We start from the raw sequence: 16,388 nt of genomic DNA, 5'->3' as shown, positions 1-16,388 counted from the left end.
TCTGGCTTCAGACGCTTACTAGCAGTGTGACCCTGGGTAAGTCACTTAATCCCAGTTGACTCAGTTTCCGAATCTGTAAAATGAGCTGGAGAAGGACATGGCAAACTACTCCAGTATCTTTGCCAAAAACAAAACAATCAAAACAAAAACCAAATGTAGCCACGAAGAGTCCAACATGACTGAAATAACACAACAACAATTACAACAAAAAGAATAGCCCTGCCAATATACAACACATCACTAGGTGTTTCTGTCATGGAGAAAATCCTGAAGTACATGGGCCATCAATTGTACCAGCGTGGCAAATTTTATTAAAAAAAAAAAAAAGAATAGTGGGGCTGAGTTGGAGCCAAGCAGAAAAGGCTTCCTGGAGTGACTGGGGCTGGGTTTTAAAGAAAAGAGAGAAACAGTGGGGAATAGAGAAGGCATAAATCACCCCATCATCTAAGCATGTGCTTCAAGTTAATATGTTTTCCAATTACTGCCAAATAGAGGCCCTGAAAAAGAATAAGATAGCCTTTCCAGAGAAATTCTGCAGTCCCTTGGACAATCCTTTTATAGGGGAAGTTTAAAGATATCACGGGCATCCAAGTGGTTCAGTAGATAGTGTGTTGGATCTGGAGTCAGAAAGACTTCCCTACCTGGATTCAGGAGGACCTCAGTTCAAATCTGGCCTCAGACACTTGACATTTACTACTGTGTGACCCTAGGCAAGTCACTTAACCCTCATTACCCAGCAAAAAAAAGAGAGAGAGAGAGAGAGAGAGAGAGAGAGAGAGAGAGAGAGAGAGAGAGAAAGACTCCTCTTCCTGAATTCAAATCTGGTCGCAGACACTTACTAGCTGTGTGACCCTGGGCAGGTCACTTAGCCCCATTTGCCTCAGTTTCTTCATCTGTAAAATGAGCTGCAGAAGGAAATGGCAAACCACTCCAGTGTCTTTGCCAAGAAAACCCCAAATGGGGTCACAACGAGTCAAACAGGACCGAAAAGACCAAACAACCAAAAAAATCAGTATCCAGAGTGAAAAACATATAGTAGAGGGGGCAACTCCTTTCTAACCCTATAGGAGAAATAGAATGGCATAAGAACCTACTGAGCCACCCTCCTTTTTTCTGTGTGTTTTCACACACTGTAGACTCTCAGGGTTCAATTTTTTTAAATCCGCAAAACAAAACAAAACAAAAAAGGTTCAAAGATTCCAACGGGGCAATTTTAGTACTACTTTGTTCAATTGAATACATGAGTTTATAGAACAAACCACATAAGAGAGAGGCATAATTTGACAATTTTCTTTTTTTCATTCTTTGTATATCAAAATATTTGTATTTGTTGATGATTAACTTCATAATAAGGAAGAAAAAGGAATTCCTTAAAAGAATCTCAGGGTTGGACATGACCTCAAAGATCAGTTAGTCCAATTTTCTGCCCAGACTTTCTCTTTCACAGCAGTCCTAAGTTCCCTTTCACTGGAGGTTTTTAGGTACAGGGTGATGAAGGTGACCAGGCTATCTATGGGAGACATTTCAGAGGAGATTCATATGTTCGGTCAGTTTGTCAATAAACATTTTATTAAGCATCTACTATGTGCTCAGCACCAGGGATATGAAAAGAGGCAAAAGACAGTCTTGGCTCTCAAGAAGCTCAGTCTAATGAGGGAGACCATAAGCAAACAATTAAGTACAAACAAGCTATATACAGGATAAATTGGAAATAATTGGTAGAGGGAAGGCACTGGAATTAAGGGGAATGGAAAAGGCTTCCTGCAGAAGGTGAGATTTTCTCTGGGACTTAAAAGAAGGCAGGGAAGCCAGGAGGCAGAAAAGAAGAAGGTGAGAATTCCAGGCCTGGAACAGTGTATGTTTCAAGAAACAGCAAAGAGGCCAGCATCACTGGAGGGGGGCAGCTAGGTGGCACACTGGAAAGAGCACCAGCCCTGGATTCAGGAGCACCTGAGCTTGGATTGGCCTCAGACACTTAACACTTACTGGCTGTGTGACCCTGGGCAAGTCACTTAACCCCAATTGCCCTAAAAAAAACAAAACAAAACAAAGTATTATGAGGAGTGGGACTGTAAGGTATAAAAAGACTAGGAAGGGAGGGGGTCCAAGTTATGAAGGATTTTGAACACTAAACAGAGGGTTTTTTGTTTGGTCCTGGAGGTAATAGGGAGCCACCACAGTTTATTGAGGAGAGGTATAACAGCCAGGCTTGTGCTTTACAGAGAACACTTTGTCAGCTGAGTGGACCGTGGATTAAAGTGGGGAATTGGGAGGAGGAAAGGCATAACTTTTTTTCTTTTTCTTTTTTTAATTTTCTTTTTAATTTTTCCAATTACACGTAAAGATATTTTTTAATTTTTCTCCCATCCTCTCTTCCCTCCCCCCTCCCAAGGCCAGCGAGCAATCTAAGTTATATATTACAATCATATTAAACATATTTCTATATTAGTCATGTTGTAAGAAAAGGATCAGAACAAAAAGAAAAAAACACAAAAAAGAATAAACAAGAACAATAACAAAAAAGCAACAACAAAAGTGAAAATAGTATGCTTCATTCTGCATTCAGATTCCACAGTTCTTTTTCTGGATGCGGATGGCATTTTCCACCATAAGTCTTTTGGCATTGTCTTGTATTGCTGAAAAGAGTTAAGTCTATCACAGTTGATGATTACACAATGTTGTCGATACTGTGTACCATGTTTTCTTGGTTCTGCTCATTTCACTCAGCGTCAATTCATGTTAGTCTTGAGGAGGCATAACTTGTGGCAGGCAAACCCGCCAGTGGCTTTTGCAATAATCCAGGCTTGAAGTGATAAAGGACTATACCAGGGTGGTGCCAATGTCATAGGAGAGAGAAGCTGGCAAGACTACCCTCAAGGAGCTTATACACACGCACACACACACACACACAGATACACACGTATATATATATGTATATATGTGTATATATATGTATATGTATATGTGTGTGTGTGTGTGTGTGTGTGTGTGTGTGTGTGTATATATATGTCAATGAGGGTTAAGTGACTTGCCCAGGGTCACACAGCTAGTAAGTGTCAAGTGTCTTAGACCGGATTTCAACTCAAGTCCTCCTGAATCCAGGGCCGATGCTTTATCCACTGCTCCACCTAGCTGCCCCAAGGAGCTTATATTTTAACAGAGGAAGACAATACATTAAGGAGAGCTTATACAGTACTTATACAGTGAAAAATGATTAGAGGTCTGGTTAAGGAAGATAAAATGAAAGCTCCTTTCAAGAGTCTGTAAGGCTCCAGGGGCAGATCCCATAGGAAGGGAATGAGGAACATAGCCAGAGTACAGATAGCATATTTTGCAAATGACCTGAAAGTGACCATCTTTATGATGTGGAAGTGAGTTCTTCCTCATGTCTAATTTAAATCCAATATGATTCTTAAATCCAATGTGAAGCCCAGTTTGCTTTTCTCATACTCTGAAGGGGAAAAAAAAAGAACAATTAACAAACGAATCATTTAACATCTTTGAAATCAAGTGCCCTCATCTGTAAAACGGGTGTGATAAAAGCTACAACACACAGATTTGTTGTAAGGAAAGTATTTTATAAATCTTAAAGTGCTCATAGAAATGGATTGTTTTTATGGTTTGGCTGAGCAAAAAAAATTTTTTAAAACCATTCACCTCCCCCAGCCCCAACACACACACACACACACACACACACACACACACACACACACACAGTCTAACCAGATCTCCCCTTTCGAACAGTGTCACTGACACACACACCAAGTTGATATAGTATCTCTAGCAATGTCTCTTTAAAAGAGGTGGTCTCCTGGAAAGCAGCCTTTTCACGGGCAAGATTCAGAGCTGTTGCTGTGGCAACTCCTGCACCCTCACTGGGTATCCAAATAAATAGTTTGTTGGGTGCTTCATCCCCCCCCTCCACCCCATCCCCTCTTTTTAAATTAAAAAAAGAAAATCAATGAGACTCGCTGTCGGCATCTATTTGGAGTTCTGGGGGCCGGTGAGAAAGCGAGGTTTGTTCCAGCGACAAAGGGAAGTGGAGACTGGAGAAAGGCCCACGCCCCTAAAGTGCGGCTGATTTAAGATGGAAGGGAATTTGAGAGGAGCAGCAGCCTAGCAGGGGCTGGTGGCCTTGGAGAGATGCTCCTAAAGGCAGGAAGAAAAAAAGGGCTTTACCACAGTGCCCGCAGCCAGTGACCCCGCATTCCTGGGGAGAATTCCGAACTCTTGGCCGTCGATTCCCCCCTCCATCCCCTACTGGCCCCTATATTGCCCCTCTCCCTTAAATAATGGAGTCTTGGGTTAGACAAAGGACGAAAAAATATGGGAATTACTCCTTTTAAAAAAAAAATGTATCCTTTCTGCTTCCTGTAATAGGTGACATGTGGAAAATTAATTACAGGAAATGGCCCTGCAAAGGAGAGGTGGCATTTGCTTAAAATTGATATGGTCTTCCCCACCCAGCATTCACCCCTGCCTGGCTAGTCTGAAGACGTGCTCAGACAGCCCACCACTGGGGCCCCCAACTCTCTGTTATTATCAGTTGAATCACGTCTCGTGCCAAGCAAAAGGTCATTTCAGGTCATCCTGGAGATAAAAGGAAGGGGTAATGTATGTGAGAATGCTAGAATTGGCAAGCAGGAGAAAAAGGCAGGAGAGGGAAGGAAAAAATGAGAAGATATAGCACGCTAATAAGAATATAGTTATGCCAAGAAACAAACAGGATAGTGAGTCTCAAAGCATACTAAGTAAATGCCAGGAGAACTGAACCTGAGTATTTATTTAAAAAGAAAAAAGACGATGACGACGATGATGATGATGAAAAGAAGGATGTGGCTACATTGTTATGTGTCAGAAACATAATTGGTTTTGCCCAAAGCCTCTCTATTAGTCTGGACCGAGTAGTATCATCCAAGACCCCTGCCCTTGCCATACAGAGTTCCCATAGAAAAGGGCTTGGGGCACCTACTCCATCCAGAGATCTGGGATATTCCACTGTCCTAGGTCGGGTTAGTGGTGGAGATGGAGTTAGGCCTCAAGGCACCCATTTTATCTTCATTTCTCGATATATGTGCCTGTGTGTTTAAATCCTCACACATTTATAGGATTATGCTTATTTTGTTATAGTAACTGAAGTAGATCTCATTGCAAGAAATGAGGAAGAAAAGGAAGGAAGGCAGGAAAGAAGGGATTGAGGGAGGGAGGAAGGAAGGGAGGGAAGGAAGGAAAGAAGAAAGGAAGGAAGAGAAAGAGAGGGAGGAGGAAGGCAGATGGAAAGAAAAGAGAAAAACAAAGATAAAGAAAGATGGAAAGAAAAAAGAAGAAAAGAAAAAGGAAGAAAAAAGAAAGGAAGAAAGAAAAGAAAGAAAGAAAAAGGAAAATACAAAGAAGAGAAAAGAACTGCCACTTTTTCTTTGCTTGGTAGGGGTGACCCAGTTTTCCATCTTCTTGCTAAATAAGATGCCACTACCTCCTCTGAGTTTTTAATTCATTGCCATTTCAATAAAGACAATCCCTCGGCCCTGAGTTTCTGCCAAGGGTGTTTTTTCTTCCTTTCTTTCCCACTGCTACATTTGAATGTCCCTGCATTTGCCCCACCAATCATTTTCTAAGGAACAGGGATTGTTTCTTTCCGAGCATAAGCCAGACATAGCCAACAAACTGTCAAGGGAGTGGGTGGTTCAAGGAATAAATTCTTCACTCCTGGGCTCAGAAAGACTTTTACATTGGAATGCTCTCTCCCTGCACCACCACTGCTCCCTCCTGCCCCCGCCCCTTCCCCTCACACAAATGACTGCTTTCCATCCAAACTTTGATCAGACACCATGCTGCTCCCAGTGAAACTCAAAAGGAGAGATTTTTTTTTTTAAGATGAGTTAAAGGCAACTAAAGGGACTTGGAGTTTGACAAGGTCTTGACATTGCAAATGCTTTGAGACTTTGTGAGATTCCTTGCTTACCCAGCCCACCCTGAACCAGAGATTGCCACCTAAACCGTCACACTTTTTAGGGAGGCATGCTGGCTAGACTAATACCCAGTCTGTTTCCTCTCTGCAGCATTGTGCAGGTACACACAGATAACCCACATTTACACACGCTCACACAAATCTTTCGATGTAATTATTCTAATTCCCCATTGCCTGAATCAATATCTCTAGCAAACCACGAGGTTTTCTTTGTTAGCTGCAGATGCTGAATTTTTAGGGCGGGTGGTAGGGATGTGCTACCTGCAGTTTATTTGGTATGGGGCGGGGGAAGTGAGAGTAAAGGAGATAAAAGGCGGGGAGAAAAGAGATGTGGGGAGAGGGTTGGCCCAGGTGCATAGATTCAACAGAAATCTAGCCAGTGTCAGAGGAAGGGGGGCAGGGGGACAGGGATTGGATGATGCTCACGCCAATCAGAGAACATTGGTACCTACTGCTTAGGCAACCAATGGGAGCTCACTGAGCCATGGCCATTTCCAATTGGCTGTGGAAATAATGATGGAAGGCCTAAAAGCAATCTCTGATAGGACGGGCCAAGGCAGCCAGTTGTCCCATAGGGGAGAAGGCGACGCTACCCACACTACCATTGTTGTTGAATAGCATTAAATTATACCAATGAACAGCAAAGATAATATTCATCAACAATGGTTCCCTGGCTTGCCTGTGCTTGAACACACACACACACACACACACACACACACACACACACACACATACAGCATCTGCACCACAGTCATCACTATAAAATCTCAGTTGACAGCAGGGGCTTGCTGTTGTTGAATGGCTACAGGTATATTCCCAATGGCCTACAGGAAACAGAGACAACACTCTTCCAGAACAATCCCTGGTGCCCTTGAAAGCTTGACTCAAACACTATTTCCTACATCCATCCCTTCATAATCTTCCCTCCACACCTCCATCTACTTGTGTCTCACCTCTAAATTACCTTCCACATATTTCATATGTACTTATTTTTGCGTGGGCACGTAGATAGCACAGTGGATAGAGTGCTGGGCTTGGAGTTAGAAAGACTCAGCTTTCTGAGTTCAAATTCGGCCTGCCTGAGACACTTTCTAGCCGTGTGACCATGGGCAAGTCACTTCACCCTGTTTGCCCCAGTTTCCTCATCTGTAAAATAAGCTGGACAAGGAAATGACAAACCACCCCAGTATCTTTGCCAAGAAAACTCCAAATGGAGTCATGTAGAGTCAGACATAACTGAAACAATTGAACAACAAAAATTTATTTTGTATTACTTTTTTGTTTGTTTGCTTTGCTTTGTTTTGTTTTTTTGTGTTGGGCAATGAGGATTAAGTGACTTGCCCATGGTCACACAGCTAGTAAGTGTCAAGTGTCTGAGGTCAGATTTGAACTCACATCCTGCTGACTCCAGGGCCTGTTCTCTGTCCACTATGCCACCTAGCTGTCCCCTAGTATGTTGACTTTCATCTGTCTCCCGAGGTTTTTTGGTACCCTTAATGAACTGGAGTGGGGGAGGAGGGAGGAAGGATCTCTCATCTCTGCTATTGGCTCAAGCCCCCACTAATTGTGTTCCCTAAATTTTAGGGATCCAAGCACTTGGGTTCCATCCATTTAACCACTTAACAGTCATATTAGCTTTTACAAAGGAATAGTTATTTCAAAGGAATAAGAAGGGGCAGCTAGATGGTGCAGTGGATAAAGCACCACCCTTGGATTCAAGAGGACCTCAGTTCAAATCTGGCCTCAGACACTTGACACTTACTAGCTATGTAACCCCGGATAAGTCACTTAACACTCATTGCCCCTAAAAAAAAAAAGAAAGAAAAGAAGGAAGAGAGAAAGAAAAAAAGAAAAGAAATTTTCTAGGAAGGGGAAGGTAATCAGGTTCACATTTATCTTCCTATATTGCATTAGTCCCACCAACTTCCAAGGCTTCTCAAGCTTGTCTTTTAGTCCAAGTTCTCAGGATTTCCTTAATGGGCTTATTGTAATATCTAACCTGGATTCCTAGCCTCCAAGGGCTCCATGGCTCAAGCTCCCAGATGGAGAAACTCCATTTCCTGCAGTTATCACTACACTGGACAAACAAAACAGAATGAAACCCCAGGCCTGATGCTTGGGGCCCGAGAGGGGGTGGGGTTGCTTCCCCACCCACAAGATGGTAAGCAAATGTAGAAAGTCTTCTTCCAGAAGCAGGTCCTGGCATCTCCCTCATCTTTGGTGCATGATCTGGGCATGCACCAAAGACCCATCACATAATATAGTGGCTAAAATATCCATATCCTTTGACTCACAGATTCTACTGCTAGGCATATACTTCCAAAGAGATCATTTACAAGAAGAAAAATTCAATATACTCCAAAATACTGGCCATAACTCAGAGATATTAAGGGTTCAGTTCCAGATCACCACAATGAAGCAAATATCACAGTAAAGCAAATCACACAAATGTTTTGGTTTCCCAGTACACATAAAAGTTATGTTTATACTATATAGTAGTCTATTAAGTGTGTAATAGTATTATGTCTTAAAGAAAAAACAATGTATATACCTTAATTTTAAAACACTTTATTGCTTTAAAAAATGTTAATCATCATCTGAGCCTTCAGTGAGTAGTAATCTTTTTTGCTGGTGAAGGGTCTTTCCTTGACATTGATGGCTATTGATTAGTCAGGGTGGTGGTTGTTGAAGGCAATTTCTTAAAATAAGACAACAATAAAGTTTGCCACATTGATTGTTCCTTTCATGAAAGATTTCTCTGTAGCATGTGATGCTGTTTGATAGAATTTTACCCACAGTAGAACTTCTTTCAAAAATGGAGTCAGGGGGGCAGCCAGATGGCGCAGTGGTAAAGTGCCAGCTCTGGATTCAGGAGTACCTGGGTTCAAATCCGGCCTCAGACACTTGACACTTACTAGCTGTGTGACCCTGGGCAAGTCACTTAACCCTCATTGCCCTGCAAAAAAATAAAAACAAAAACAAAAATGGAGTCAGGGCAGCCAGGTAGCACAATGGATAGAGCACCAGCCCTGGAGTCAGGAGGACCTGAGTTGAAATCCGGCCTCAGACACTTAACACTTACAAGCTGTGTGACCCTAGGCAAGTCACTTAACGCCAATTGCCTCGCCCCCCCCCCCCAAAAAAAGAGTAGATCCTCTCAAAGCCTAGCACTGCTTTACCCACTGTTTATGTAATAATATACAATATTGTTGTGTCTCAGGGAATAGAGAGGCCAGAGGAGAGGGAGAGAGAAACAGGGCAACGGCAGGTTGGTGGAACAGTCAGAGTACCCAGACCATTTATTGATTAAGTAGGCTGTCTTATATGGACATGGTCCTCCAAAACAATTACAATAGTAACATCAAAGATCACTGATCATAACAGATATGCTAATAATGAAAAAGTCTGAAATATCAGGAGAATTACCAGAATGGGACACAGAGACATGTTGTGAGCACATGCTGTTGGGAAAATGGCACCAATAGACTTGCTTAACACAGAGTTGCCACAAACCTCCAACTTGTACCCCCAAAATGCAATGTCTGCAAAGCGCAATAAAATGAGGCATGCCTGTATTCATAATTTCTAATAGCTTTCAAGTTGGTCTCCTTCTATTCAATTTCTCCCTTTTTCCATCAATTTTTCCTCCATTATTCATTCTAGAAGTATCTACTCTGTGCCCCTCACCATTCTAGCCACAGGGGCTACAAAGACAAGAATAAAGCAGCCCATGCCTTCAGAATGCTACATTCATGGGCTAAGGAGTAATGGGGGAGAGGGCAGGGAAGGAAGGTGACAATGTGTACACAGATAAGAAAATACAAAACATATAAAAGGTCATTTTCAGGAAGGGGAGAGAGCATTCAGAAGGAAATGAATATTTCTCATGAAGGAAGGGGCACTTGATATAAGCCTTGAAAACTAGGGATTCTATGAGGCAAAGGTTAGCAGGGCAAAGACTCTATGCAATCAATAGGCATGGAAGCCAGAGATGGAATGTTATGAATAAGGAAATGCCAGGCAGGCCAATATGGCTGAAATAGAGTCCATGATGGAGAATAACATGTAAAAAGTCTGGAAAGGTAGACTGGAGCCAGATTGAAAAGGGCTTGAAAAGGTAAAGCAAGAATTTTGTATTGACTCCAAGAGCAAAGGGGAGTGAGGTGCTAAGGTACTGGGCACTCTGGTGAAAGCCCTCATCACCTCCCACCTTGATTGCACCAACAACTGCTGTCAGGCCTGCCTGCCTCAAGTTTCTCCTCACTCCAATCTCTCCTCTCTTGTCATTCAGCTGTTTTTCAGTCATGTCCAAATATTCATGAACCCATCTGAGGTTTTCTTGGCAAAGACACCAGAGTGGTTTGCCATTTCCTTTTCCAGCTCATTTTACAAATGAGGAAACAAAGGCAAACAGGGTGAAGTGACTTGCCAAGGGTCACAGAGCTAGTCAGTGTCTGCGACCAGTTTTGAACTCAGGAAAAAGAGTCTTCTTAACTCCCGGCCCGACTCTCCTTCCATTGCACCAGCTATAGGCCCTGATCTGTCCTCCATTCAGCCACTGAAGTGACTTTCCTAAAACTGAAGTCTAATGATGTCACCACCACCTCCTACTCAATAAACTCCAGAGACTTCCTATTGCCTCTAGGATCAAATACAAAATGCTGTGTTCAGTATTCAAAGCCCTTCACACCCTAACTGCCTCCTCCCTTTCCTGTCTTCTTAACACCTTACTCCCTGGCATGTACTCTTTGATCTAGTGACACTGGCCTCCTGGCCTTTCCAAGAACAAGACACTCCATCTCTTTCTGGATGTCCCTCATGCCTGGCATTCTTTCCCTCCTCCCCTCTGACTACTGACCTCCCTGGCTTCCTTTAATATCCAGTTAAAATCCCATGTTCTTTGGGAAACCTTCCCCCAAATCCCTTAATTCCAGTGCCTTATTTCATATTATCCTGTATATAGTTTGCTTTGTATTTATTTGTTTGCATGTTGTCTCCCCCATTAGATTGTAAACTCCTTGAGGGCAGGGACTGTATTTTGTTTCTTTTTGTATCTCCAGTTTTTGGTACATAGATAGATAGATAGATAGATAGATAGATAGATAGATAGATAGACAGATAGATGGGTGGGTGGATGGATGGATAGATAGATGATAGGTAGATAGATAGATAGACAGACAGACAGACAGACAGACAGACAGACAGACAGATAGATAGATAGATAGATAGATAGATAGATAGATAGATAGATAGATAGATAGATAGATGATGGATGGATGGATGAACAAATAATTGAATGTTGATTAAAGTATAGAATTAGAGAAATGAGAGACTTCGTGATAGATGGCCTCATCTTTTTTCAGTGAAGTATGAAATGAAGTCTTCTGCTAAGAAGGAGAAGAAAGCCATTATATAAGTGACTTGAGTGGAAAAGGTTTGAAACAGATGCTGCAGAGAGTAAGGATAAAGTCAATCATGGAAGAGCAGGGGTTGGTATGCTGCAGTCCAATTGAGATTATGTAGCATAAATAAATAATGGGCTAAATCAGCACAATTGCATTTCAATAGGAACGAAGAAGAAGGATAGTGGGAATAAATAATAGTACAAGTTGGTGAAGAACTCAAAGCAAAGTTGAAATGATCAAGATTTTAAGGGAAGGAAGGAAGGAAATAAACATTAAGTACCTTCTATGTGTTAGACACTATGCTAAGCACTTTACAAATATTATCTCATTTGTTCCTCATACCCACCCATGGAGGTGAATAGTTTTATTATCTCTATTTTACAGTAGAAGAAACTGAGTTAAACAGAGGTTAAGTGACTTTCCCAAAGTGACATAACTAATAAGTGTCTGAGGCCAAATTTGAACTCAGGACTTCCTGACTCCAGCTTTCTATTTACTAGGACATCTAGCTGCCTCTAAGTGCAACCAGAGAAGGGATGATGGCCTAAAAAACATAGAGTGATGGAGTGACACCAGAGCTTCTTAACCTTTTTATTTTTTGTCATGGATCTTATGATAGTCTGGTGAAGCCTTTGGACCCCTTCTCAGAATAATGTTTTAAAATGTGTAACATAAAATGCATAGGATTACAAAGGAAATCAATTATATTGAAAGACTTATCAACATATTTTCTTAAGTTCATAGACCCTTGGCTAAAAACCCTTGATAGATATTAGAGGAGAGAAAGGAGAATAAGCTTAGGAAGAATGAGACACAGGGAGAGACAGAATAAGAAAGGAATATAAAAGGTTATGGTCAGAGAAAATTCAAAGTTATGGATTGTGGAGTTGGAAGACTCATGGGCAATGATGAGGTCAAGGGCATGATTATTCGTGTGTACAGCTGTAATGAAATGAAAGTACAGACCAGGGAAGTTGACGAGATTAATGAAGTGGAAAGCAAGGATGTTTAAGAGAACGCCAACAAGTACATTGAAGTCCCTAGAGTTCTGAGGTGGCCTTTTGTCTATCCTCCTGATGCTAGCTCATAAGCTCCCACCAGTGTGCTTTCCCTTAACGATCAACCAGCTAACTCAATTCTTTAATAAAGGCATCTTCAAAATAGCATTAAAAGAAAAAAAAAGAGCATTAAAAGGACAATTCACAACTCTGGAATTGCAGGGCTTCAATGGGACCAGTCAATCTGGTGACTGACTGACTCCTCACAGGACATGCTATGTCTAAGGAGCTAATAGCTGGAAAGGCAGTTCACTGGTTTTGATAACTTATCTGATTTAATCAGATCATTCTATGGCTCCTAACTGAACTATGATGAGCTCGCCAAGCTGTGAGAGAAAGTACTTTTTTCAGTAGAGCTGAAACTTCTTCCCTTTGAATCCCACAAAGCTGAGGCACTGAGGTAATTTGTTACTTCCTGGGACAAGTAGTAGAGACCTTTTTACCCCTCTAATTCATCAGTCTGTCCTAAGGTTACAGAGCTTCCCTCAGTAAGACATTCTACCTTGCCTTAGGGTGATTAGTTTCTATTCTACCTTCCCCACAGCATTGGGAATCTTATGTAGATAAGAGGCTAGGGACAAAGGTTCAAATTCAGTCTGTGCCCTGAAGGCTAGCACATTGTCCAGCTGGCTTTTTCATATGCAATTGAACTATTCATGATTTAGACCTTTCCAAGGGTTAGTAATGTCTGTTTTGCATCTGAAGGCCTTCCTCATTACATTTTAATGTCTATCTTTTAGCCCCTCCAGAGTTAGAGCTTTTGCTCGGCTCAGGAGCCAGCCCTTAAATGTTTATAAGATACTTTACTCACCACAACCCGGTAAAGCAATGCAGTATTTCCATTTGAAAGAAGAGAAAACTGAGGCTCTACCTAGGTTCAAAGACTTGCCCAAGGTCACACAGGTAGCATCAAGGCTAGAATTCCAACCCAAATCCTTTGACTCTGAATAAAGACAGAAGGACAATGAAGTTAATAGGGGAAAGTGAATAAAGATGGAGTTAGAAAAAATAGTTTACAAATCCCTGAGTCTCTAATACTCATCACCACTCCCTCAAAACAGGACCCTATCACCTCACACATGGATAATTGCATTAACTTCTGTTTAACTGATGATCCTTTCACAACAGCTTCTATTGTTTATAAACCGTGCTACACAGCAATGTCAGTTTAATTTTTACTAAAATGGGGCTTCCATCATTTTTTTCTTTCCTCAAAAATTTTCAATGGCTTCTCATTGACTAGAGAATAAAAACCACACTCCTTAGTATGTTATTCAGTAACTTCTAATATCTGGCCCCAACCTACTTCTCCAACCTTATCTTTCCTTACTTCCCAATCTGTATCCTCTGCTGTAGTCAAGCTATTCTATCCCCTAAACACTGTTGGGCTGAACTTGTGTACATTCTGGTTCATGTGTTTTGTTGTGTTGTTGTTGTTGTTTTGCTTTGTTTTGGGATAGGGCAATGAGGGTTAAGTGACTTGCCTAGGGTCACACAGCTAGTAAGTGTCAAGTGTCTGAGTCCAAAATTGAATTCGGGTCTTCCTGAATCCCGGGCCAGTGCTTTATCCACTGTGCCACCTAGCTGCCCCCTACAACGTGCCCTTCTTTTAAGTTTAACCTGCATTATCACCATTTTCTCCATAACTTCCTTAAGTCTAGAAAATCAAGCTTTAATTTGTACCACATACCAACTTCCAATATATAAATTTTATACTGAAATTTTAACAATTGATTAAGAGTTGGTTCAAGCTGGCTCCGGCACACTGGTACACTTTAGGGACTTTATAGTTCTCAGACTCATACTTGGAAACTAGGGTATCTGACAATCTTTACCCAAGCTATAGTTGTTAACTGTAATCACTAATTTCTGTAGTAGCAGGTAGGCTCACAAGACCTAAAACAGGAATCATTTTTATAATACAAGTTAAAGGATTAGATAAGACATAACGGAGTCCATAAAAGAAAAATTATAACCACCAGGGAACAAACCTCTGTACAGTCTGAGTCACTTAACCTGATAGTAACTCCAATATGACACTTGGGGTTTGCTCCCCGCCCCCCAGCCCCACCCTATGTTGGTGCTTTCCTCCATGGTTTTTCACAGAACAGAATTTTTTTTTTGGTGGGGCAATGAGGGTTAAGTGACTTGCCCAGGGTCACACAGCTAGTAAATGTCAAGTGTCTGAGGCTGGATTTGAACTCAGGTCCTCCTGAATCCAAGGCCAGTGCTTTATCCACTGCACCACCTAGCTGCCCCTCAGTTTTTCTATCTACACAGTATTGCTCTTTTCAGGGCAGTACTTTCCTTCAATTACTTCCAGAAGACAATTCAATGTGCCCCCAAATTATTCCTTATTCTCCACAGCTCTCATCAACACCCTGGGGGTTGTAGTTATTTATCATGAGACCCTTTCTCTTCGCTCTGTAGTTTGGGGGCACCTTTCCTTAGCCTGCTCTAGATGGCTCTCCTTCCATTCCCTGGGGACCAGCTCTCTAGCACAAGTCCAGGATGTGACTGGTTTGTCTCCCACTCATGTCAACACTCAGCACTTGGTTTAGGGATTCTGGAGGAATATCACCTCCATTCTCTCCCTAATTGTCCCAGCAGCCTGCTCACTTCTCCCAGGTGGTTGAATAGGGTTATTTCTATTTCTACTCAAAGCTACTTCTGGAAGAGGTAGACAAAAGGAGCTACAAACTCCTCTCCGTGACGAGGAAAGAATAAAATGAAAACCTGAGTATGATGTTCAAGGTCCACACACCTTATATCAAATTCAGTGCTGCATTAGAACCAACTTCTGTATGCAATTAAAACACTCAAGAGGACTTACACTTTTGAGTTGTTTTTCAAGAGTAGTGATGCTTTTGTGAACCACTTTTACTCTCTCGAACAGTTTTACATGTAAGTAGCTGTTCACATATATAAGATGATGATGGATCATAGCCAGGGCCATCCTTTATAGCTGTGGGATTGTGTCTTTGTCTCACAGGAGCTAACCAGCGTAGGCATCAAACACAGAAGATGAGACTCAGATAAGGCAACAACCACCCCAAATGTTCTAACCAGCCCAGATGCTCTATACATAGCCTTTTCTTCACATGTTTCGGGTTTACTTTTAATTGGAGAGGCCACACACTACTCAGCACCAAGGAGAGAATAATTTTTCATACCTACCGTATAATAATGAGCATCTTCAGGTACTTTAAAGCATGAAAATCTGTGCTTAATCTAGATTCTCAATGCAAAATTAATAAGGTTCTATTTTTGTGGTGTTCTAGATTCCAATCTTGAATCAATTTTAGAACACAAAGCCCATTTTTCACATGCATTCTGTTCTAAAATACCTGGAGTCACAAATGAGAAGTGTTTATACTGTAATGATCATCAGTGGTGGGCATGCTGGCAACCGATCAAAACCCCAGTCAAGTTTTGTAGTGGTAATTTTATTTTGATTTTAATTAGTATCAATTAGGACCAAAAAATAGACAGGCAGAATAAACAATGTGAGGTTGGTTTTAACAAGTAAATTAGAGAGTTTGCAGGAATAGGGGGAAAAAAAGAATAAAATCAAGGGAGCTTCCACTCTCATTGCTCTGGCCTCCTCCTCTTCTCCCCGAAACAGCTGTTACCCAAGATAGAGAGTCATCAGACATGACAGACTTCCAAAATGCTTAAAATCTTTTAAAAATATCAGAATGCCTACTTATTCATTCTCCAAGATATATTTGGAGGTCTCACAGTGGCATATATCCAGAAATAAGGAGGTGATAGTCCCCCTGTATTTTTCCCTGTTTAGACCAAATCTGGAGGGATACGTTCATTTTCAACACTGCATTTTAGAGCAGACGTTGATAAACTAGAGGGTGTCCAAAGGATGGTAATTGGATCAATCAATATTTATTAAGCACCTACTATATGCCAGACATTGTGCTAAGTGCTGGATCATGGATTGGA

Source organism: Dromiciops gliroides, chromosome 3, assembly GCF_019393635.1.
Source record: "Dromiciops gliroides isolate mDroGli1 chromosome 3, mDroGli1.pri, whole genome shotgun sequence".
Classification (NCBI taxonomy): domain Eukaryota; kingdom Metazoa; phylum Chordata; class Mammalia; order Microbiotheria; family Microbiotheriidae; genus Dromiciops; species Dromiciops gliroides.
This window is presented reverse-complemented; position numbering follows the sequence as displayed.